The 23,783-nt window shown below is 50.9% G+C and overlaps 1 protein-coding gene across 6 annotated transcripts in view; it reads left to right on the top strand.

Annotated features, from left to right (window-relative positions):
- RIPOR3 (RIPOR family member 3) overlaps positions 1 to 23,783 on the top strand; it is a 105,977-nt gene that overhangs the window by 36,002 nt on the left and 46,192 nt on the right. The window lies entirely within an intron of this gene.

Below are 23,783 nucleotides of genomic sequence, written 5' to 3'. Positions count from 1 at the left end.
CAGGGGTCAAGGAGGAGTTTGTCCCTGGGGAACCCTCTTCCCACTCCCTCTCAGCTCCCCACAACTTCTGGGGGTTTGTCACTTTTTTTCCCCTTGTAAAACCACTATTTAATCTAAACTAGAGGCCTGAGAACGCAACAACCTCTTCTTGGCAAAAGGCTCCATTCTCTTAGTCCTGGAGACAATATGCAGGAAGAATGTACAGTCAGGGACTCAGGAAACATACAAATGAAAAGTCTGGGTTACCTCAAAAAGCGGGAGCTTCACTACCCAGGGAGAAATTCGTTGATTCGTTCATTTACTTGCTCACTCAACAATGGTTGGCTGGGTGCAGTGGCTCACGCCTGTAATCCCAGCACTCTGGGGGGCCGAGTTGGGCGAATGGATGGCTTGAGGCCAGGAGTTTGAGACCAGCCACGGCAACATGGCGAAACCCCATCTCTACTAAAAATACAAAAAGTAGCTGGTGTGGTGGTGCGTGCCTGTAGTCCCAGCTACTCGGGGAGTTGAGGTGAGAGAATCACCTGAGTTTGGGAAGTTGAGGCTGCAGTGAGTGGTGTTGGCACCACTGTACACCAGCCTAGGCAAAAGATTGAGATGCTGTCTCAAAAAAAAAAAACAAAAAAAAACCCAAAAAAAACCCCACCAAACACACACAAAAAGCAATGTTTAATTGAATCACCTCCTAAGTGTAAGATGTGGAACAAAGCTGATATAAGAGAGGACAAAGCCACTGGAGATACAGATTCATTCATTCATCTATCCCTCCATTCATTCATTCATGGATGTTTGCTGAGTGCCTCATATGTGTTAGGTCCTGTCCTCCTAGTGCTGGGGACTTAGCAGTGAACCAGGCAGACAAATACTCTGACTCCTGGGAGCTTGCAGTGAGCCGAGATTGTGCCACTGCACTCCAGCCTGGGCGACAGAGGGAGACTCCGTCTCAAAAAAAAAAAAAAAAAAAAACTCTGCCTCCTGGGTGAGTCATGAGGTCAGGAGTTCGAGACCAGCCTGGCCAACAGAGTGAAACCCCATCTCTACTAAAAATACAAAAATTAGCCGGGCATGATGGCAGGCACCTGTAGTCCCAGCTACTCGGGAGGCTGAGGCAGGAGAATCACTTGAACCCAGGAGGTGGAGGTTGCAGTGAACTGATATTGCACCCTTGTACTCCAGCCTGGGAGACAAGAGCGAAATTTCATCTCAAAAAAAAAAAAAAAAAGGAAAGAAAAAGAAAAACCCTGCTTCCTAGTACTTGCCCCCTAGCACTTCTAGTTGGGGTGACAGACACCAGACAAGGACAAGGTAATATATGGAATGTCAGATGGTATTAAATGCTAAAGAGAAAAATAAAGCAGGAACAGGAAATTGGGAGACGGGATCCCGGTGGTCACACTTACAGATAAGGGGCCAGGAAAGGTCTCACGAGAGGGTATATTGAAGTCACAACCTGCAGGAGACGAGGAGAGCGCATTAAATAACAGTGACCTCTGGATCATGCAAGTCCCTTTTCAATGATCTTTCAGCACTGAGTATGCCAGTGAGAAATATCTGAGGCAGGTGGATTGCTTGACTCCAGGAGTTTGAGACCAGCCTGGGCAACATGGCAAAACCCTGTCTCTACAAAAAAATTCAAAAAGTAGCTGAGTGGGTGGTGCATGCCTGTAGTCCCACCTACTTGGGAGGCTGAGGTGGGAGAATTGCTTAAACCCGGGAGGCAGAGGTTTCAGTGAGCCAAGATGGCACCACTGCACTCTAGCCTGGACAAGAGAGGGAGACCCTGTCTCAAAAAAAAAAAAAAAAAAAAAAATTAGCCAAGTGTGGCGGCATATGCCTGTAATCTCAGGAGGCTGAGGCAAGAAAATCGCTTGAACCCAGGAGGCAGAGGTTGCAGTGAGCCAAGATCGTGCCACTGCACTCCAGCCTGGGTAATAGAGGGAGACTGTCTCAAAAAAAAAAAAAAAGCATACAATTTAGTGTTTTTTTCTTTTTTTTGGCATATTCACAACGCTGTGCCACCATCACCACTATCTAAATCCAGAGCAGTTTTACCCCAGAAAGAAACCCCATACCCATTAGTAATGACTCCTATTCTCCCCTCCCCCAACTTCTGGCAATGACTGATCCACTTTCTGTCTCTCTGGATGTGCCTGCTCTGGACTTGCTTGTCCGTGGAGCCACACCTTCTGTGGCCTGCTGTGTCTGGCTTCTTTCACTTAGCATACCGTTTTCAAGGTCCGTCTGTCTCAAAGCGTGCATCAGGGCTTGGTCCCTTTTATATGGCCCTATAGTGTCCCTTTGTATGGCTGTCCCACATTTTGTTTGCCCACTCATCAGCTGATAAACATTTGAGCTGTTTTTACTTCTTGGCTACTGTGAATAATGCTGCTCTGAATGTCTGTGTATGGGTTTTGCGTGGACATATGTTAACATTCCTCTTGGCTGTATACTTAGGAGTGGAACTGCTGGGTCGTATTTACATTTAACCATTTGCTTAATTTCATACTTAACCATTTGAGGAACTGCCAAGCTGTTTTCCAAAGCAGCTGCGCCCTCTTACATGTCACCAGTAGCGTACCAGGGTTTCAGTTGCCCCACATCCTCTCCAGCGCTTGCTGTGGTCTGTCTTTTGGATGATGACCGCCCTCGTGTACGTGCAGTGGTATCTCCCCGGGGATTTGAGCTGCATGCCCAGCCGTCAGGACTTCGGTCAAGGCTGTGCTTATGGGTATAGAGAGGGCTCGGCGATTTCTTTTTTCTTTTCTTTTTTTTTTTTGAGACAGAATCTCTCTCTGTCACCCAAGCTGGAGTGCCGTGGTGCAATCTCGGCTCACTGCAACCTCCACCTCCCAGGCTCAAGTGATTCTACTGTCTCAGCCTCCCAAGTACCTGGGATTACAGGCGCCCACCACCACGCCTGGCTGATTTGTGTATTTTCAGTAGAGATGGGGTTTCACCATGTTGGCCAGGCTGGTCTTGAACTCCTGACCTCAAGTGATTCACCTGCCCCAGCCTCCCAAAGTGCTGGGATTATAGGCATGAACCACCGTGCCCAGCCTCGGTGATTTCTTGAGGGACAGTCGGTGGGGCCTCAGGGTTTGGAGCCTGGGAGGACTAGGGGGTGGGATAGGCCTGGGGAGAGTACATGTGCCAGGGACAGAACTGGGAGACTGGACCCACCCTCTTCCTGGGCCCAGGGCCATCTCCTCCCTTACAGGTGTAAGGCCTTGGCCTCAGGCTTCATTTAGACCAAGAGAAAGAGGTTCCACAGCAGAGCCCTAAATACAAATCCTTCCTAAGGGAAGCCAGTGCAAAGGAAGTCTTGAGGAGGGAGCTCCACTCAAGCCTATGCCAGACTCCAAAGGGGAGTTCAAAGACCTAAGGTCTTGTCTTTGCCCCGCCGTGTCCACAAGAACATAACACATGTACCATCTACTTTCCCCGAAGTTGTGGTTTTCTGTTCAGGTTCCTGATTCCCTAACTGGCCTATAGCTCCCAGAGCAGCAGATCTGGGCTCCTCCCCATCTTCTCTGGTGTGTGGGCAGTGCATTGAAGAACACAGGTGCATTGGTGTTAGTTCTCAGCTGGTTTCTAATATTTAACATATACAGTGTTTCTTGAGCTATTACTATGTGTCCTTATGACACATACGCTGCTCTGATGATTTCCGTGCATTTTATTTCCACTGCTATTTCACAGATGAGGAAACCGAGGATATAAGAGGTGAGGAAGGGAGTGTGGACAACGTTCCACGGCCAGTGGATGGAATTGCCAAGATTCGAACACCGTTCCATCTGACTCCAGAGCCCTTGTCTCTAACCACCAGACTATACTGGGAGGGTAGATTGAGTAGGAGCCTTCCATTCTCAGGCTTCCTTGACAGAGGATGTATTGGTTTTCTACTGCTGTGTAACAAATGATCCCAGACCTAGCAGCTTAAAACAACATCCATGTATGAGCTCACAGCTGTGTTGGTCCGGAGTCTGGCATGGCTGAGTTCTCTGCTCATCACAAGGCTGAAATGCAAGATGTCGGTCAGGCTGAGTTCTTGTCTGGAGGATCTGGGGACAAATCCACTTCCAAGGTCATTCAGTTCCGTGTGGCCATAGGACTGAGGTCCCCATTTCCTTGCTAGCTGTCACTGGGGGGCTGCTTTCAGCTTCTAGAGGCCTCCTGTATTGGCCACCTTCACCTCCAAAGCCTGTAATGGAAAATCTCTCTCACGCTGAATCCCTCTCATACTTTGAACCTCCTTGGCCAGTAAGAGCTAACAGGAGGCTGAGGCAGGAGAATTGCTTGAACCCAGGAGGCAGAGGTTGCAGTGAGCCGAGATCATGCCACTGCACTCCAGTCTAGGTGACAGAGCGAGACTCGGTCTCAAAAAAAAAAAAAAAAAAAACAAAAAGCCAGTCCTGTTTGAGGGCTCTCTGATTAGGTCAGGCCCACCCAGGCTAATCTCCCTTTTGTCATATAAGGTAACCATGGCAGTCAGATCATAATATTCACAGGTTCTGCCCACAATCAAAGGGGTGGAACCTGTGAGTATTATGGGTTAGCGAAGTTGAGCGTCTTTGGGATCATCTTAATATTCCACTCACTGGGACTGGGGAAGGTCTTGGGTGCTGATAATAACAATAGCAATAGTGATATTAGTACTTCTTTTCCTTTGCTTAGAACTTTGTGGATTACAGACTGATTCTACATCTGTAATCCTGCAGGAGACTGTGATGGACTGAATGTTTAGGTCACTCTAAAATTCATATGTTGAGGTTGGATGTGGTGTCTCACATCTGTAATCCCAACACTTTGGGAGGCCAACGTGGGCAAATCACTTAAGCTCAGGAGTTCGAGACCAACCTGAGCAACATGGTGAAATCTTGTCTCTACTAAAAGTACAAAAAGTTAGCCGGGTGTGGTGGTGCACACCTGTGGTCCCAGCTACTCAGGAGGCCCAGGTGGGAGGATTGTTTGAGCCCAGGAGGTGGAGGTTGCAGTGAGCAGAGATTGCGCCACTGCACTCCAGCCTGGCAACACTGTGTGAGATGCCATCTCAAAAAAAAAATTCTTATGTTGAACCCAAACCCCCATGTGCTGTGATTAGGAGGTGGGGCCTTTGGGAGGTGAATAGATCTCGAGGGTGGAGGCCCGGTGAATGGGATTAATGGGATTAGTGCTCTTATAACAGAGGTTCCAGAGTGTTCTCTTGCCTCTTCCCTCCACGTGGGGATGAAATGAGAGGACCATAGTCTGCAAGCTGGAAGAGGGCCCTCACTAGAACCTTACCATGCAGTCACCCTGATCTCCAACTCCTCGCTTCCAGAACCATGAGAAATAACCCCCAGCCCCACTCCCCCACCCGCTGGCTTATGGTTCTCTGTTACACACAGACTGCAGGCTATAAAATATGTGCCTGTATCCCCATTTCACCCACGAAGGAAGTACAGCTCAGACAGGAGACTGCCTAGCTAGCCTAGCTGGGGCTGGAGCCCAGATCTTTTGACCCCAGGCCAGGGCTTTTGGCGCCCAGAGCATCCCCTGCCCCCATTGGCAGCCTCAAACCTCATTACCGTCCTTGGAAGGGGGCAAAGTATCTGCTTCCAGCCAGCCTAGCCCTCAGGGAGCACTTCCCTGTAAACTCACCCCACTGGGTCATCCAAATGGCTTTTACAGGAATTGCCACTGGGCTGAGCGAACCTCACCTCATTAAGCAGGAAAAGCAATAAAGCCTGAGGGCTGCAGAATCAGAATAGCTCCTGGGCAGGATGGGCCCAGTCCCTGGGGGAGGGGCTTGGGGACAGGCAGGCTGGGCCAGGCCTGGCTACATGGCCAAGACCAGGGGTCCATGCTCTCCAGAGGGGAAAGTATCAGGACTGTCACCATTGTCCCACCTCTGAGTGTGCCAGGCATCCTTCCCAGGGGCCTACATCTTTTCTTTTTTTTTGAGACGGCTCGCTCTGTAGCCAGGTTGGAGTGCAATGGCATGATCTCAGCCCACTGCAACTTCCGCCTCCTGGGTTTGAGCGATTCTCCTGCCTCAGCCTCCCGAGTAGCTGGGATTACAGGCACCCACCACCATCCCTGGCTAATGTTTGTATTTTTAGTAGAGACGGGGTTTCGCCATGTTGGCCAGGCTGGTCTCCAACTCCTAACCTCAGGTGATCCGTCCACCTCGGCCTCCCAAAGTGCTGGGATTACAGGCGTGAGCCACTGTGCCCTGCCCCTAATTCAATACCGTCATATCCTTATAAGAAGAGGAAGATCTATGAAGACAGAGACACTGGGAAGCACCACGGGACAACAGAAGCAGAGATTGGCGTCATGCAGCTACAAGACCAGAAATGCCAAGGATCGGTGGCCATCACCAGAAGCTAGGAAGAGGCAAGGAAGGATTCTTTCCTAGATCCTTTAGAGCAGGGGTCCCCAACCCCTGGGCCATGGACTTGTACTCGTCCGTGGCCTGTTGGGAACCAGGCTACATAGCAGGAGGTTAGCAGCAGGCAGGTGAATGAAGCTTCATCTGTATTTAGAACCACTCCCCATCGCTTGCGTTACCTCCTGTCAGATCAGTGGAGGCGTTCGATTCTCATAGGAGCACGAACCCTATTGTGAACTACGCATGTGAGGGATCTCAGCTGCATGCTCCTTATGAGAATCTAATGCCTGATGATCTGTCACTGTCTCCATCACCCCGAGATGGGACCATCTAGTTGCAGGAAAACAAGCTCAGGGCTCCCACTGATTCCACATTATGGAATGTGAGTTGTATAATTATTTCATTATATATTACAATGTAGTAGTAGAAATAAAGTGCACAATGAATGTAATGCACTTGAATCACCCCAAAACCACCCACCCAACCCCCACCCTGGTCAGTGGAAAAATTGTCTTCCACGGAACTTGTCCCTGGTGCCAAAAAGGTTGGGGACCGCTGCTTTAGAGGGAGCATGGCCCTGCCTTGATTTGGACTTCTAACCTCCAGAACTGCAAGACAATACGTTTCCCTTGTTTTAAGCCACCCAGTTTGTAGTACTTTTTTTTTTTTTACAGCAGCCCCAGGAAACCATAGAGTACCCTGGATTTTTTCTTTCTTTCTTTTTAGAGATGGAGTTTTGCTATTGTCACCCAGGCTGGAGTGCAGTGGCATGATCTCAGCTCACTGCAACCTCTGCCTCCCAGGTTCAGGCGATTCTCCTGCCTCAGCCTCCTGAGTAGCTGGGATTACAGGTGCCCACCACCACACCCAGCTAATTTTTATATTTTTAGTAGAGATGGAGTTTCTCCATGTTGGTGAGGCTGGTCTAAAACTCCTGACCTCAGGTGATCCACCCGCCTTGGCCTCCCAAAATGCTAGGATTATAGGCATTAGCCACCGTGCCTGGCCACTACCCTGGATTTTAACCTTAGCAGCACAAAGCGGTAGGATAAGCTATAAATTATATTTTGTGTTTTCCTTTTAACGAAGAGAAAAAGAGCAAGTCCTCGCAACTGAAAGTAACTGTAAGATAATTTCAGTGGCTTCCAATGTATAGATGAGGAACTGGAGGCTCAAAGAGGATAAGTGACTTGTAAAGGTCACATAGTGAGAATGAGGCAAAGGCTACACTTGAACTTGTGTTGACTCCAAGGCCTCTGCTCACCACTGTGTCAGTCTGTGGGTGTGTATCTCACAGGTTATTGGCATGTCTGCAAAGAGTCCCAAAATCCTGGTCCCCAGATGTCGCTTTTCTTTCTTTTGAGACGGAGTTTCACTCTTGTCGCCCAGGCTGGAGTACAGTGGTGCGATCTTGGCTTACTACAACCTCTGCCTCCCGGGTTCAAGTGATTCTCCTGCCTCAGCCTCCCAAGTAGCTGGGATTACAGGTGCCCGCCACCACGCCCGGCTAATTTTTGTATTTTTAGTAGAGACACAGTTTTGCCATGTTGGCCAAGCTGGTCTTGAACTCCTGACCTCAAGTGATCTGCCTGCCTCGGCCTCTGAAAGTGCTGATTACAGGTGTGAGCCACCACGCCCGGCCCCCTTTTCTTTTTCACATGAGCTCAAAACTTAGTACTATCCCTTATCTTATGGGAACTACCTATGCTAGCCACATTTCCTGTAATATGAGCCCCTATGAAGCAAGCCTTCTTTCCCTGGTGATCTTTATTACAAAATTGGAGATGCATTCCCAACGAAATCATCTCCCAGTAGACCCAAGCAAGAATGTTTGGCAAATAAGAAATTAATTAATAAACAGCTTGTAGTACACAAACTCTAGTGTCTGCCTGGAATATTTTGCAACACTTTTGGAAACTCTAGAATTACAATCCCAGCACAAGCTGTTTATTTCAGGCTGTTAGGCCACATACATATCTCATATGCTTGAGAATCTACTGACTCCACTCTGAGCATCAGGAATGGAGCCCCTGTTCCTTTTGTGTGGGCATTTATAGTGGCTGGTAGAGCAGGGTTGCAATACCTGGGGAGACCAGGAGGGGGTCTGCTTCCAACAGGAAATGGATTTAAGGCTAAAGCTTCTTGAAATTCAAGGCTTTAGGTTCTAGAAAATAAGTCTGTTCCTTTGGGAGGAAATCCACTCTCCTCATGATGTAGGTTAACCATCTGACTTAAAGTTGCTCAGTCCTGGGCCAGGCACAGTGGCTTCCACCTGTAATCCCAGCACTTTGGGAGGCCCAGGAGGGTGAATCGCTTGAGCTCAGGAGTTTGAGACCAGACTGGGCAACATCACAGCAAAATCCTTTCTCTAACCAAAAATACAAAAATTCCCCTGGCATGGTGGTGCACACCTATGGTCCCAGCTACTCAGGAGGCTGAGGCAGGAGGATCACTGGAGCCTAGGACATTGAGGTTGCAGTGAGCTGTGACCGCACCACTGCACTCCAGCCTGGGCGACATAGTGAGAACCTGTCTATAAATAAATAAATAAATACATAAAGTTGCTCAGTCCTGGGAATGGAACAAAGAAGATGTGAAAAAAAATCTGACTTTTCCTGCCTCCCTGCATAGATCCTGCCCCAGGGAGGCGCTTTAGCTGGGGTCAGAGTGCCTGGAACAGTCTCCCTCTCCAATAGGCACCAGGATGAAAAAGAAACTGCATATTTCACTGTCAAAAGAAAAACCAGAACAGCAGGCCGGCTTGATGTGTCTCTTGTAAATTGTTTACCTCTGGAGGACCAGATGGCTCATCTCTTGTTGAACCCTTGACCACTTCCCGTGCTGTTAACAGCCTCCACTAGCAAACAGACCCGGCTCCACCGGCTCACGTGGCTGTGCGGGAGTCCCAAGTGGGGAGTTGTGGGCATTCCAGAGGGTTGACTCAGCAGTCCTGGGCTCCGGATGCTTGAGGAAATGCAAGACAGGAAGGATCTAGGTTAGGCAAATGGTCAGGTGTGGCAGGGATGGACAGCAGCTGGAGGGGGCGGGGATGGGCTTGAACTGCGCATGCCCACAGGGTTCCCAGTGCCCTTAGGCTGTGGCTCCTGCACCTCACCCTTCTAACGTAGGGTCCTTCTAATGTAGTCCCCATTCACCTCACTCGCTCACCTCTTACCACTCAGATGCCTTTGAATGTCAGCCTCTCCCCCGGCCCCACCTCGCCCTGGCTACGTGTTGGGTGGAGTGGGAGAGGCCGCATCTCCCTGCTGCCTTACAGACCTGGGGAGGATCCGCAGACACAGGATGGATTGCGAACAGGCTTTGTCCTATGACATGAGCTGGCTGTGATTTATTTTTGAGGGATAGGAACGGGACACAACGGTGCTCTTGCCTCCCTGGGGAGTGGGTAGCAAGCTTTTGGCCGTCCCTGCCTGGGCTCCATCCTTAGACACCACAGAACAAGGCCTCTCTGGAGCTGGCTGCTGGAATATTTTTGTAAACTACTTTATAATGAGAAATGGGGGCCAGGCGCAGTGGCTCATGCCTGTAATCCCAGCACTTTGGAAGGCTAAGGCAAGCGGATTGCCTGAGGTCAGGAGTTCAAGACCAGGCTGGTCAACATGATGAAACCCTGTCTCTACTAAAAATACAAAAAAAATACTAAAAATACAAAAAAAATTAGCTGGGCTTGGTGGTGTGTGCTTGTAATCCCAGCTACTCGGGAGGCTGAGGCCGGGGAACTGCTTGAACCAGGGAGGTGGAGGTTGCAATGAGCCAAGATTGCGCCCCTGCACTCCAGCCTGGGTGACAAGAGCGAAACTCCGTCTCAAAAAAAAAAATAAAATAAAAATAAATAAAAGGGCTGGGTGCGGTGGCTCACACCTGGAATCCCAACACTTCGGGAGGTTGAGGTTGAGGATCGCTTGAGCCCAGGAGTTTGAGAATAGTCTGGGCAACATGGTGAAACCCCGTCTCTACAAAAAAAAAAAAAAGCAAAGAAAAAAACCAAAACAGAAATTAGCCGGGCATGGTAGCACATGCCTGTAGTCCCAGCTACTCAGGAGACTGAGGTAGGAGGATTGCTTGAGCACAGGAGGCAGAGGTAGCAGTGAGCCAAGATTGCACCACTGCACTCCAGCCTGGTGATAGGGCCAGATCTTGCTTCAAAGAAAAAAAAGAAAAGAAAAGAAATAGGTACCAATCCAGGTTATAAAAAGCATTTCATGTTTATATTAAACAAATTAATGCATTTAACATGTATACATGTCCTCCTTGAGAAACTAAAGTGGTAATTTGTTTCTGTGCACAAGAAAAGACTAGAATTAACATATCTATTTTAGCAGTTATAAAATACTATGTTTTTAGTGTCAAAAATGTGCCTTAAGAATTTTCGGTTGAGGTCAGGTGCAGTGGCTCATGCCTGTAATCCCAGCGCTTTGGGAGGCTGAGCTGGGAGGATTACATGAGGCCAGGAGTTCCAAACCAGCCTGGGCAATATAGTGACAAACTAAGGGACATTTTTATTTTTTATTTATTTTTAAATTTTTTTAGAGATGTGGTCTCATTCTGTTGCCCAGGCTGGAGTGCAGTGGCACAATCCTAGCTCACTGCAGCCTTGAACTCCTGGGCTCAAGAAATCCTCCTGCCTTAGCCTCCCAGTTGGGTGCAGTGGCTAACGCCTGTAATCCCAGCACCTTGGGAGGCCGAGGCGGGCAGATCACGAGGTCAGGAGATCGAGACCATCCTAGCTAACACGGTGAAACCCCATCTCTACTAAAAATACAAAAAATTAGCCGGGTGTTATGGCGGGCACCTGTAGTTCCAGCTACTCAGGAGGCTGAGGCAGGAGAATGGTGTGAACCCAAGAGGCGGAGCTTGAAGTGAGCCGAGATCACACCACTGCACTCCAGGCTGGGTGACAGAGCGAGACTCTGTCTCAAAAAAAAAAGAAAGAAAGAAATCCTCCTGCCTTAAGTACGTACCACCATGCTCAGCTAATTTTTCAACATTTATTTTTAATTAAAAAAATTTATTTGTGAGTGACCATGACCCAGGACATAGCCTCAGGGGGTCCTGAGAACATTTGCCCAACTTTTTTTTTTTTTACTTCTTGTAGAGATGGGTCTCTCTATGTTGCCCAGGCTGGTCTCAAACTCCTGGCTTTAAGCGGTCTTCCCACCTCGGCCTCCCAAAGTGGTGGGATTTGGCCAGACATGGTGGCTCATGGCTGTAATCCCTGCACTTTGGGAGGCCAAGGCGGGAGGATCATTTGAGGTCAGGAGTTTGAGACCAGCCTGGCCAAGATGGTGAAACCCCAACTCTACTTAAAAAAAAACAAAAAAACAAAAATTAGCCGGGCCTAGTGGTGCGCGCTTGTAGTCCCAGCTACTCGGGAGGCTGAGGCAGGAGAATCACTGGAGCCTGGAGGCAAAGGTTGCAGTGAGCCAAGATCCAGCCACTGCACTTCTGCCTGGGCGACAGAGCAAGACTCCATCTCAAAAAAAAAAAAAAAACAGCGCTGAGATTACAGGCTTGAGCCACTGCATCCAGCCCTGATGGACATTTTTCTTTTCTTTTTGGTTTTTTTTTAAAGATGGAGTTTCACTCTTGTTGCCCAGTCTGGAGTGCAATGGTGCAATCTCAGCTCACTGCAACCTCCACCTCCCGGGTTCAAGCAATTCTCCTGCCTCAGCCTCCTGAGTAGCTGGGATTACAGGCATGTGCCACTACGCCTGGCTAATTTTGTATTTTTAGTAGAGACAGGGTTTCTCCATGTTGGTCAGGCTGGTCTCGAACTCCTGACCTCAGGTGATCTGCCCGCTTCGACCTCCCAAAGTGCTGGGATTACAGGTGTGAGCCACAGTGCCTGGCCTCTGATTGATATATATTTTTTAAATCACTGTGGTATTCATGTGGGGCAGAGGGTGAGAGGGAGGCAGGGATTCATCCTGGCGAGCAGGGGTGGAGGCAGGAAGGAGGGGACAAATTCAGGGTATTTCTAAGGAGCAGTGGAATCTCTTGACTAAGGCCTCATCAGCGGGGAGATGGAGCCCTGTCCTGAGGGACTTTGCAGCCTGGCTGGGAAGATAAGCTTCTCCCCCAGGGAATTAGACACCAGTGGTTAACAGATTAGCAACTTAATCTTAGAGAGGAGAAAGCAGTTTCCAAACTCTAAAACACAGAAGGAAAACCTGTGACAGATTTGGCCACATAAGTATTTGAAGCTTGTATCTTTCTCTCTCCCTCTCTCTCTCTCTCTCTCTCTCACACACACACACACACACACACGCACACACACACGCACACACAGAACAATTTAAGATTAAAAGGTGAGAGGCCGGGAGTAACCTGAGAAAGGATGGTCATCTAGGATTTATCAGCCACTCCCAGGAATCAAGAAGAAGAAGGCAGATAACTGGACAAAGGAATAGGAACTGATAATTCCCAGAAGAGGAGATTGGGAAGCCGGTAAACCTAAGGCAATATGCTTAATCTCATTAGGAATAAGGAAAATGCAAAGTAAACAAAGGCCCACCCCTAAGAGTAGTAGCTGAAATTAAAGGAGGGAAGTGGGAGCAAGAGGAGCCTCTCCCCCTGGGATGGGGAGGAGCCGGCCAGGTTCTGCGGAAGCAGAAGGGGGTGGATGTACTACTGCGATGGCGCAAACACACGTCCAAGGGCTCTCCAGGGGGCCCCACCCTCACCCCCCAGACCATTTCTAGGAGTAGGGGCTGAACAGGACCCAGTGGAGGCTACCGTCCTGCATTGTGAGGGTTAAGTAAGAGGCTGAAAGGTCAAGTATGAGGTCCGGCTGGGCACTTCCAGTGGCTCTGTCTCAGCCAGGCCAGGGGCCATGCGGAACTGGGAGCAAGAAGCATGGGAGATAAAACCCTCAGTTTCAGTGGTTTAGCATGGGAAACACTAAAGTGATCTGTGTAACACAGCTCCTGGGTGGGGAAGAGATGGCGGAGGAGCCTGTGGCCTGGAGGTGGCTGGGGACAGATTCCCAGCAGGGCTGGAAGGGGTCAAGGGCAGGGCTGTGCTATGACTTCCCTGGGCACCGAGCATCTTGGCCTGCAGGGGCCCTTCCAATAAGAAATAGGACCCGGTGTGGTGGCTCACACCTGTAGTCCCAGCTACTCACAAGGCTGAGGTGGGAGGACTGCTTCAGTCCAGGAGTTGGAGGCTGCAGTGAGCTATGATCACACCACTGCACCCTAGCCTGGGCCACATGGAGAGACCCTGTCTCTAAAGAAATTTTAAAAAAATTAGCCGGGTGCAGTGGCATGTACTTGAACCCAGGAGGTCAAGGCTGCAGTGAGCTGTGATCCCACCACTGCACTCCAGCCTGGGTGATAGAGTGAGACCCTGTCTCTCTCTCAAAAAAAAAAAGGAGAAGTGAGCCGGGTGCATTGGCTCACGCCTGTAATCCCAGCACTTTGGGAGGCCGAGGCAGGCGGATCACCTGAGGTCAGGAGTTTGAGACCAGCCTGACCAACGTGGAGAAAATCTGTCTCTACTAAAAATACAAAAAATTAGCTGGGCATGGTGGCGCATGCCTGTAATCCCAGCTACTCAGGAGGCTGAGGCAGGAGAATTGCTTGAACCCAGGAGGCAGATGTTGCGGTGAGCCAAGATTGCGCCATTGCACTCCAGCCTGGGCAAAAAGAGCAGAGCTCCGTCTCAAAAAAAAAAAAAAAAAAGTGCATATTACAACTTGGTATAACAATGAATACATTACTATTATATAATAACACATTTTCTTTGACCTAAAGAACATTTTTTGTCTTCTGATCCTAGAAGTAATTCACACATGTTCGTGGGCGCATGCGTGGGCCTGTGCGTCTAATGGAGACGTCACTCCAGAAAGGAACCTCAGGCTTCTCTCAGGCAGCAGCAGGGCGTGGAAGTCTTTCTTTGTCTTTTAGACCGTTTTGTAGAGGGAAGCTGCTCTGCTGTCCAGCCCTGTGGAGGGGGGCAGGGTCTGTGTCCCTGAGATGACAGAGGGTTGGGGGCAGTTCACTCCAGTGACCAGTGGTTGGCCGAAGAGTGCTTTGGAGTTCAGCCCACCTGGGTTTGAATCTACATCCTCCCCGCATGGAGCTAAGCCTGACCAGTGCGTGTGTTCATCAAGCTCAGGCGTTTTTTGTTTGTTTGTTTATTTTTGGATGGAAAGGGGAAGTAGCCCTTCACCCGTCTCTCTTCCCTTGCAGCTGTGCCAGGGTTGCAATGAAGGCAGGTCTCAGGCAGGTCTCGGCTCTGCTCTGGCAAACGGGCCCCAGAGGTCTGAGGAATCCGGCCAGTGCCTCCAAGCTCATGTCCTTGGTCTCAGACCTACAGGCTTTGTGCACATCCTAGGCTGGTGACAGCATGTGTGTGTGTGTCACGGCTGGAGTGGCAGAGGCCCTGTGGGAGCCGCAGACCCAGGGCCCCTCCGTAGGTGTCAGGCTGTGTGGTCTGCCAGAGTCCCACACCTATTCGTGTGAGGGGAAGGTGCCTGAGCAATACTGTAGCCAACCAAATAGCATAGTGTCTTCAATACTACTCATTTCGCCCATGGAAAATTATGCCTAAGCCACCATGCGGGTTAATGAACGCTCCAGCCCAGGTCCGAAGAGATGCCTTTAGCACAGGGACGTGTGGCAGTGTCTGGAGACGTGCCAGTCTGTCACAGGCTGTGCTCCTGGTGTGGGGACACTGCTGAACACAGAGGACAGCCTCCACAGTAAAGCATTACATGCGGAGGTCTAGGGACCCTCCATAACCAATTCCAGAGCGAGAGCTTCTGATTGGAGAGCCCCACTCTGCGTGTCCCTTAGTCACTCCTGGGACCTAGGTCAGGCGTACACACACCTGCACCACACTGCCTAGACACAAGCACTTTATCTGTATTGTATTTATTTATTTTTGGCTCACTGTGTTGCCCAAGCTGGCCTCAAATTCCTGGGCTCAAGTGCTCCTCCTGCCTCAGCTTCCCAGGTAGCTGGGACTACAGGTGAGTGCCACTGCACCTGGATTTTTATGCAGGCATTTTAGTGAGTCATTGGAGGTACAATGCTACCAACTTGCCACTTCAGGTGGCTCCATCTCGATGAGCCTCAGCCTCCTGGTCTATACAATGGTAACAGTGCCCTCCCCCCGGAGTGCAGTGGGGGTGAGTGAGAGGCTGTGTGTCCAGCCCAGTGTCTGGGGTTTAGAAAGAGGGGTTCTGCTCAGCGGGTGCAGAGCACAGGCTTGAGGCCAGACTTCCTGGATGCCAGGAATTCAATGAGTGACTTCTTTGAGCAATGCCTGGCACCACACAAGTCCTGTAGCCGTGTTGGGTACCACTGGCATTATTGCTGTTTTTAGGTTTGTTTGTTTTTTTTTTTTTGAGTTGGAGTCTTGCTTTGTCACCCAGGCTAGAGTGCAGTGACACAATCTTGGCTCACTGCAACCTCCGCCTCCTGGGTTCAAGCAATTCTCCTGCCTCAGCTTCCTGAGTAGCTGGGAAAACAGGCATGCATCACGACACCTGGCTAATTTCTGTGTTTTTAGTAGAGATGGGGTTTCACCATGTTGACCAGGCTGGTTTCAAACTCCTGATGTCAAGTTATCCACCCACCTCGGCCTCCCAAAGTGCTGGGATTATAGGCATGAGCCACCGCACTCAGCCTGTTACCAGTTTTTGACAGTTGAACAAAGGTGCTTAGCTTGGAACAGCCACCACCAGGTCACCTCACTCCCTCAGTGTCAGGGGTCTCTCTCCAGGCTCCAATTGCTCTCATCTCATCTCAGTCCCTCCTACCTGTCCTCATCCTTATCACTGCTCCTACAGCTGGAGACCAGGGTGGGGCGCGTTTGAGATGGGATTCCCAAGTCAGCCTGTGCTTCTAGGAGGCCCAGCTTCCCCTGCTCCCTCCTGCTACCCCATCTTTATCTCCTTTCACCCCCCCATGCCCCCACGCTCTCTTCCCTAGCCTGGGAAGGCCCCAGCTGCCTTCCCACCTGGCGCCCCGACACACAGCCACCCCACAGTGGCCTCAAAGGCTTCTTTCCCAAAGAGAGACTTTGTCTTCCAGGTGACCCCTGGTGACCCCTGGCATGGCTGGTGGGAGTGGTGACAGGGCAGCGATGGGGCCATTTGAATTAAAATGCCCTCTGGATAATTCACAGAAATTCATGAGTCATCTTCATCTGGGAATCCCCAGTGGAGTGAACTGGGATCCAGGGCTGCAGACTGATAGACAGAGGGAAGCGGCCTCCCTGGATCCCGGTTCTCACTCCCGTGCCTGCTGTTGACCAATCTGCAGTCAGGAGGCGTCCCTTTGCCTGCAGTCCTGGGACAGTGGACCGCAGGGGACACTGGGGCTTCCCAAGGAGCTGCTTGTTCTTCTCTTAAATCAGAAATCAGGGCACTCATTGTCTATCCATCAGGCCACTGTCCTCTGCAGAGAGACACCTTTGGTGTCCCCTCCTGGCTCCAGGTGGTTCTGGAGGATGGCAGAGCCAGGACCGTGGGCTGCCCTGAAGGTGGTTCCAACCTGCTCTATTTAAACCAAGGGTCCTTTAAATTTGTCTCTCTTTTCATTTAAATATGCTCTTTAAAAACCAGCAGGCTGGGCATGGCGGCTCACACCATGTGGATCGCTTGAGGCCAGGAGTTTGAGACCAGCCTGGGCCACATAGCAAGACCCATCTCTATAAAAATAATAATAATAATAATTTATGTATTTATTTAAAAAAAATTTTTTTTGAGACGAAGTCTTGCTTTGTCACCCAGGCTGGAGTGCAACGGTGTGATCTCAGCTAACTGCAACCTCCGCTTCCTGGGTTCAAGCAATTCTCCTGCTTCAGCCTCCTGAGTAGCTGGGATTACAGGAGCCTGCCACCACGCCTGGCTAATTTTTGCATTTTTAGTACAGACGGGGTTTCACCATGTTGGCCAGGCTGATCTTGAACTCCTGACCTCAGGTGTTCCACCAGCCTCAGACTCCCAAAGTGCTGGGATTACAGGCGTGAGCCCGTAATTATAGGTGTGTGCCTGGCCCCAAAATTTTTTTTTAAAAAGACAGAAAACCCCCTGCCCCCTGGAGCTAAGTACCCTGGAGAAGGATACTTGATGAACTGATGAATAAGACAATCAGAACCATGAGTTATTTGAAGGATACGGGTGAGGAGCAAGTCCCCGTTAGCCAAGGGGGTCAGGGAGGACCTCTCTGAGGAGGTGGCCTTGGTTGTGAGGCCTGCAGGCTGGGAGAGAATGATACGGAAGACCTGGGGGAAGGGAGGGGTGTGCCAGGCAGAGGGCACAACCAGGGCAAAGGCTGGAGGGGGGCTCTGGCTGAGGCCTGTGCTTTGGCAGGGAGGAGGAGTTTGGGTCCTTCTGACTCTTCCAGTCGCCTTTGAGTGGTCCAGGCAAGTTGTGTGACCATCCTGGGCTTAGTCTTGCCATCGGTAAAATGAGCGAGTTGGACTCTTGGACTCCAGACTTTCTCGGGCCCTCTCTGGTACAGGCAAACTGGTTCTCAGAGAAGCCTCCTCGGGCGCCCGTCTGTCTTCTGTGTAAACTCACATTCCTCTTCCTGGGCTATTTTGCCATTTCCTTTCATGCGAAACCAAAGGAGCTATTTTGGAAACTCCTATAAGCAAACTAAGCCCTGGCTGGCATTTGAGTGGATAAAAAGGAGCCCTAAGTGAAGGACTCCGGCATAAAAGCCACCCAGCCCCGAAAGCCCATAACGTTAAATTTAGATGTTTTACCTCTAAATGAGGTGAAATTGCAGGTTCCCTCTGGCTGGCGGTGGGGAGGAGACGCAGGGCAGCTTTGGCCAGCAGTGAGCAGGACAGACTTAGTGGGAGTAGGCTCTGCTTCCTCCAGCCACACCTTGGGGACGGAGGCCCAGGACAGTCCCCAGTGTCTGGGAGCATCTGGCTTCCTCTCCGTGCACGCACCAGCCAGGTCTGAACGGCATCAGTTCTAAGTGCCAGGCCAGAGAGAGGCAGCGAGGGACACGGAGTGGAAGAGGCTGTCTTGTCTGCCACCAAAGGTTTGGGAACTGCATGACTCTGTGCCTCCCTCTTCTGCCCTGGGGCCCAGCAGGGTCTCTGTCCTGTCTCTCATGCCTGCAGAGTGTTGGTTACCCAGGGCTGCCCTAAGCCACCCGAGCGTCCCTCCTCTCTTCCTGATGCCTCCCCAGGGACCTCCTAGACCTGCCCACAATCCAGTAGCTAAAGGGTTAATGCCAGCCCCAGCAGGGATGGTGACACATGGTGGGAGGGGACAGGGTCTTCAAGACCCTGCTCCAGCACCCAGCCTCCACTTGCTGCTGTGTGCCATTGCTTAAACATCAGGAATGTTACCCTTGGTCGCAGGTGACAAACTGGACTTGTCAGGAGCTGTCCGCTGAAGGCTCCTGAGATTGTGGGTCTCAGCCTGGCCATCCCATCCCCAATCATCCAGGGGGAGGTCTGTTTCTTTTACCACAAGAAACACTGCTTGGCTGGACTCCAAGTCAACGTCATGGATCAGCCTCACCAGGCCCAGCCGGGAGGGGGCGCAGCTGAGCTGCCTGGGAACTGTCGCTGTCCGCCAGCCCCAAGGGGCCCCCAGGGGCTGGGGCTGCAACACCCTGAAGCCAAAAGAGGTTGGGCTTGATTTTTCTCGGCCACCACCCAAGGCTACCTTTCTAGCTTGGCAGGTCCCCCTCCCAATCCTATTTCCATTCTGGGGCCTCTTCCCTCCTGGAGGAGGTCTGGCTCCTGGGAGGGGGGCGTGTCCTCAGCAGAGCTGCGGGAGCAAGCGCAGCGGAGTCCCGAAGCCAGGCTTTGGAGTCCAATGCGCCCAGGTGCAGTTCCAGCTCTGGCATTTGCTACTGTGTGACCTCGGAGGACTCATTTCCGTCCTCTCTGAGCCTCGGTTTCCTTCTTTTCTTCCTTTCCTTTTTCCTTTCCTTCTTTCCTTCCTTTCCTTCTTTTGAGACAGGGTCTCACTGTGTCAGCCAAGCTGGAGTGCAGCTGTGCAGCCTCAGCTCACTGCAGCCTCGACTTGCTGGGAAGTCTCCAATGATCCTCCCACCTCAGCCTGCCGCAGTAGCTCGACTACAGGTGCATGCCACCACATCTGGGTAATTTTTGTATTTTTTGTAGGGACGGGGGTCTCACTATGAGACCCAGGCTGGTCTCGAACTCCTGGGCTCAAGTGATCCGCCCATCTCAGCCTCTCAAAGTGCCGGAATTATAGGCGTGAGTCTCCATGCCTGGCATGAGCCTCGGTTTCCTTATCTGCAAAATGGGGATAATAATAGTACTTGTCTCACATGGTGTTGGGAGAATGAAATGAGAATTTTAAGTCCTTAGAGCAGGTAGCAGGCAGTGCTGGCTACCCAAGGGTCAGAGGCAGGGCCACCCATCATCCTCAACAGCTGCTGCAGCTTTTGTAAATAAAGTTTTATTGAAACACAGCCATGGCATCATTCATTTACATAATGTCTGCAGCTGGTTTTGCTTTAAAATGCTAGAACTGAGTAGTTGTGACAAAAACTGTATGGCCTGAAAAACCAAAATATGTACTATCTGGCTTTTTGTTTGTTTTTGAGATGGAATCTAGCTCTGTTGTCCAGGCTGGAGTGCAGTGGCTCAATCTCAGCTCACTGCAACCTCTGCCTCCCGGATTCAAGTGATTCTCCTGCGTCAGCCTCCAGAGTAGCTGGGACTACAGGCATGCACCACCATGCCTGGCTAATTTTTGTGTTTTTAGTAGAGACGGGGTTTCACCATGTTGTCCAGGCTGATCTCGAATTCTTGACCTCAGGTGATCCACCCACCTCGGCCTCCCAAAGTACTGGGATTGCAGGTGTGAACCACTGCGCCCAGCCTTTCTATCTGGCTTTTTACAGAAAACATTTGTCCATCTTTGCCTTAGAGTCTAGCACATACTGGTTATTATTATGATTATTACTGTTATTATTCCAGCACCTTCCTCTTGGGCTGCACAGCCTGGTGAAGTAGGGGAAGCAGCATCAATCTTTCCTTCATTGTTTTCTGGTTCAATAAAGATGTGTTATGAATCTTCCATACACCTAGTCCCTGCCTGCAGGGAGCTCCCTGTCTAGGATGGAGAGATAGACAAGTCACCATTCACAGTCCACTATAACAGAGGAAGTCAGGGGCATCCAGAGGAAACACCAGACACATCTAGGAGTGGGGAGGTGTCCATGAAGGTTTCCTGGGGGAGGGGACATCTGGGCTGAAAGATCAGGAGGGTTTAGCCAGGAAGCCAATCCACGTGGTGATGGCACATGGAAGAAGGAAGAGCCAGACTTCAGTTTGAAAAATGCATGTCCTGGTCAGGCACAGTGGCTCATGGCTATAATCCTACCAGTTTGGGAAGCTGAGGTGGGTGGATCGCTTGAGCTCAGGAGTTCAAGAACAGCCTGGACAACATGGCGAAACCCTATCTCTACAATAAATAGAAAAATTAGCTGGGAGTGGTGGTGTGTGCCTGTAGTCCCAGCCACTTGAAAGGCTGACGTGGGAGGATGGCTTGAGCCCAGCAGGTGGAGGTTGCAGTGAGCTGAGATCGTGTCACTGCACACCAGCCTGGGCAATAGAGTCAGACTCTGTCTGAAAAAAAGAAAAGAAAGAAAAGGAAATAAAGAAAGAAATATGTGTGTCCCTGAGTCGCCTCTCACCTCTCAAAGCCTTTCTTTCCTCATGAAAAATGGGGCCATTGAACCTCACAGTGCTATGAGTGATGAATCCGCTGTCAGGTTCTGCAGGTCTGCTCCGAGCCTTAGTTCCTCTCCTTCGTCGTCCTCTCTCTCACACTGAGCAGGAGGACCTGGGGCTTGTTTTGAGCGTTGCATGGGGAGGAACTGCTTAGCAATTGTCCTTCTCTCTGACCTTGAAGTGGAGTGCCTGGGGTGAAGCTCCAGGAACGGCCCGGAAGTCTTCTGATGGGAAGGTGCAGAGGGAGGGGCCGGGGAGGCCCCTTCCAGCTCCAGTGCCCAGGCTGGCTCTGAAGTACGTCTCAACTACTCACTTTTGGGGATCCCTCCCTACTCCGTCCTTATTCTCTTGCCTGGCTTGGCTGGGGGGATCAAGCAGTTTGAGCAGCTTCTCAGGACCTGCATAGGTGCTGATAGGGGTAACAGCAGTGAGGAGCTCATACATGTTTAACAACCAGCAGACAGAAACCCTAACTTGTAGAACTTGCCACTTTCCGTGGTGTAAATATGCTTACTGTGGCTGATTTCAAACCAGGAACGTGATGTCAACAGGCTCACAAAATTCCTGAACATTTAACAATTGCCTCTTTTTTTTTTTTTTTTTTTGAGTCAGAGTCTTGCTCTGTTGCCCAGGCTGGAGTGCAGTGGCATGATCTCAGCTCACTGCAACCTCCACCTCCCGGGTTCAAGCAATTCTTCTGCCTCAGCCTCCCCAGTAGCTGGGATTACAGGCGCCTGCCACCAAGCCTGGCTAATTTTTTGTATTTTAGTAAACGGGGTTTTACCATGTAGCCCAGGCTGGTCTTGAACTCCTGAGCTCAGGCAATCTGCCTGCTTTGGCCTCCCAAAGTGCTAGGATTACAGGTGTGAGCCACTGTGCCTGGCCCAGTTGACTCTTGGGAGCTGGTACAAGCTGGCTCAGCACAGCACAGGAGGGGACTGTAGGGGACCTCTTTATGGGGGCGGGGGCAAGGCCCCAGTGCAAGTCTCTCCTGACCGCAGGTAAGACAAGCTCTGACATTGGGCATCCTTGGGTTCTAAACCCAGTGCTCAGGTGCCCTGCTGGGGCCCCTGGGCTAGTCTCATCACCTCTCTGAGCTTCAGTTTCCTCATCTATGGAATTAGGTCATCAAAAGCTCCTGCTCTTAAGAGGGTTGTGTGGATTTCATAATTTACATAAAGCATTTAGTGCAGGGCCAGCTTAGTAATGAGCACTTGATGAATGATGCCTCAACTTCCCCATCTGTACACAACACTGCTGGGCATAGGTTCATAGCTGTTCATGGATTCGTAGCCACTCATGGGGCACCAGGCTTGCCACACAGCAAGTGGTCAGCAAATGCTTGCCACCTTCCTCCATCAGAGCTAGAAGCCGCTCACTTCTCACTTGTCTCTCCCTGGGTCACCTGGCTTATCTGGGTCACCTGGCTCACCTGCAGGGCTGGGGTCTTAGCCAATTGCACAGAGACAGCCAGCTCTTCCAACATGCCTCTTACACACTGTGGGCTCTCGGGACATGCTTTCCTTGGTCCTTCCAGCAGTCTCCACGGGAGGTTCTTTCTGAATTCACCTTTTACTCTTGTGATCACTGAGGCCCAGAGCCTGAATGGCACAGTTGGGATTTGAGCCCAGGTCCACCTTCTTTGTCGCCAAGCTTTCCTATGTACGGCACATGTGGGGCTGTGGGGTGGGGGATATATGGGAGGAGGAGGCTTGTGGAGGCTGCACAGATCTTCCAGGAGGTGCAATAGTAGATGCTGGGCAGATGTGGCTAGATAGAGGAAGTTTTTCCAGGCAGAGGCCCCCAAGTGAGCAGAGGTGTATCAGGGTGGACTTGGCCCCTGGGGGAAAGAGATTTTGGAACATGGGGGTCTCATCGTGCAGGAAGATGAGGGCCTGGGTGGACTGGAGCTTTTTCGTAGGTTTTGTCTGGGCAATGCGGTCCCTGGAATCCTTGGATTGACACCACCCTGGCAAAGGAGCAAAGTATGAAACTGTAGCAGCAGAGATTTAGGTTAGATATGAAGAACTTTCCAGCTGCCCGTGCTGGAAGACGCTGACCTATATTCCCAAGGGATAGGGTGGCATTTTCCCAATCTAGAGATGGTTTGGAAAAAAGAGAAGACGGCCAGGGCTCAGGGTTGGCCCCATTGCAGGGCGGGTCGGAGACTGGGCAATGGATCAGGGTGGAAGCAGCCCTTGATGCCAGCAGTCTAGCTTCATGTGAATTGGACTTTTCCACCCCCTGCTCAAAGCCCTCCCATGGCTCCCAGTCACCCTTGCCCCATTGTAAGGCCAAGCCCCTCCTTGGGGCTACCAATGCCCCTTGGGACCTGAGCCCTGCCGGCCTCTCTGACCTCATCTTTAGCCCACTGAGCTTCTTGCTGTTTCTGGATGACACCAAGTCCCCTCATGCATCCTGGCCTTTGCCCAGGCTGTTCCCTTAGCCTCAGAGACCCTTCCCCTTCACCCCACTTCAGCCTTCCTCCTCAGCTCTTGGGCACCTCTTCATGGCTGGGTCAGATTCCCCCTGGGGACCCCCATCACTCCAGCACGGACTCTATCGTAACTGTTTGGGGGTAGGTGGGCCTCCCTGCTGGGCTGGAGCCCTTGAGGATGGCGGGACTTGGCCTGCCTTGCAGAGTTCACCTGTGTTAGGTGCTCAGGGAGGGCTGGAGGAGGGAAGAGGAGTAGCTGGGGGG

The sequence above is a fragment of the Pongo pygmaeus genome, chromosome 21 (genome assembly GCF_028885625.2).
Source record: "Pongo pygmaeus isolate AG05252 chromosome 21, NHGRI_mPonPyg2-v2.0_pri, whole genome shotgun sequence".
Classification (NCBI taxonomy): Eukaryota; Metazoa; Chordata; class Mammalia; order Primates; family Hominidae; genus Pongo; species Pongo pygmaeus.
The sequence above is the reverse complement of the archived record's forward strand: the minus strand, read 5'-3'. Positions and strand labels throughout refer to the sequence as shown.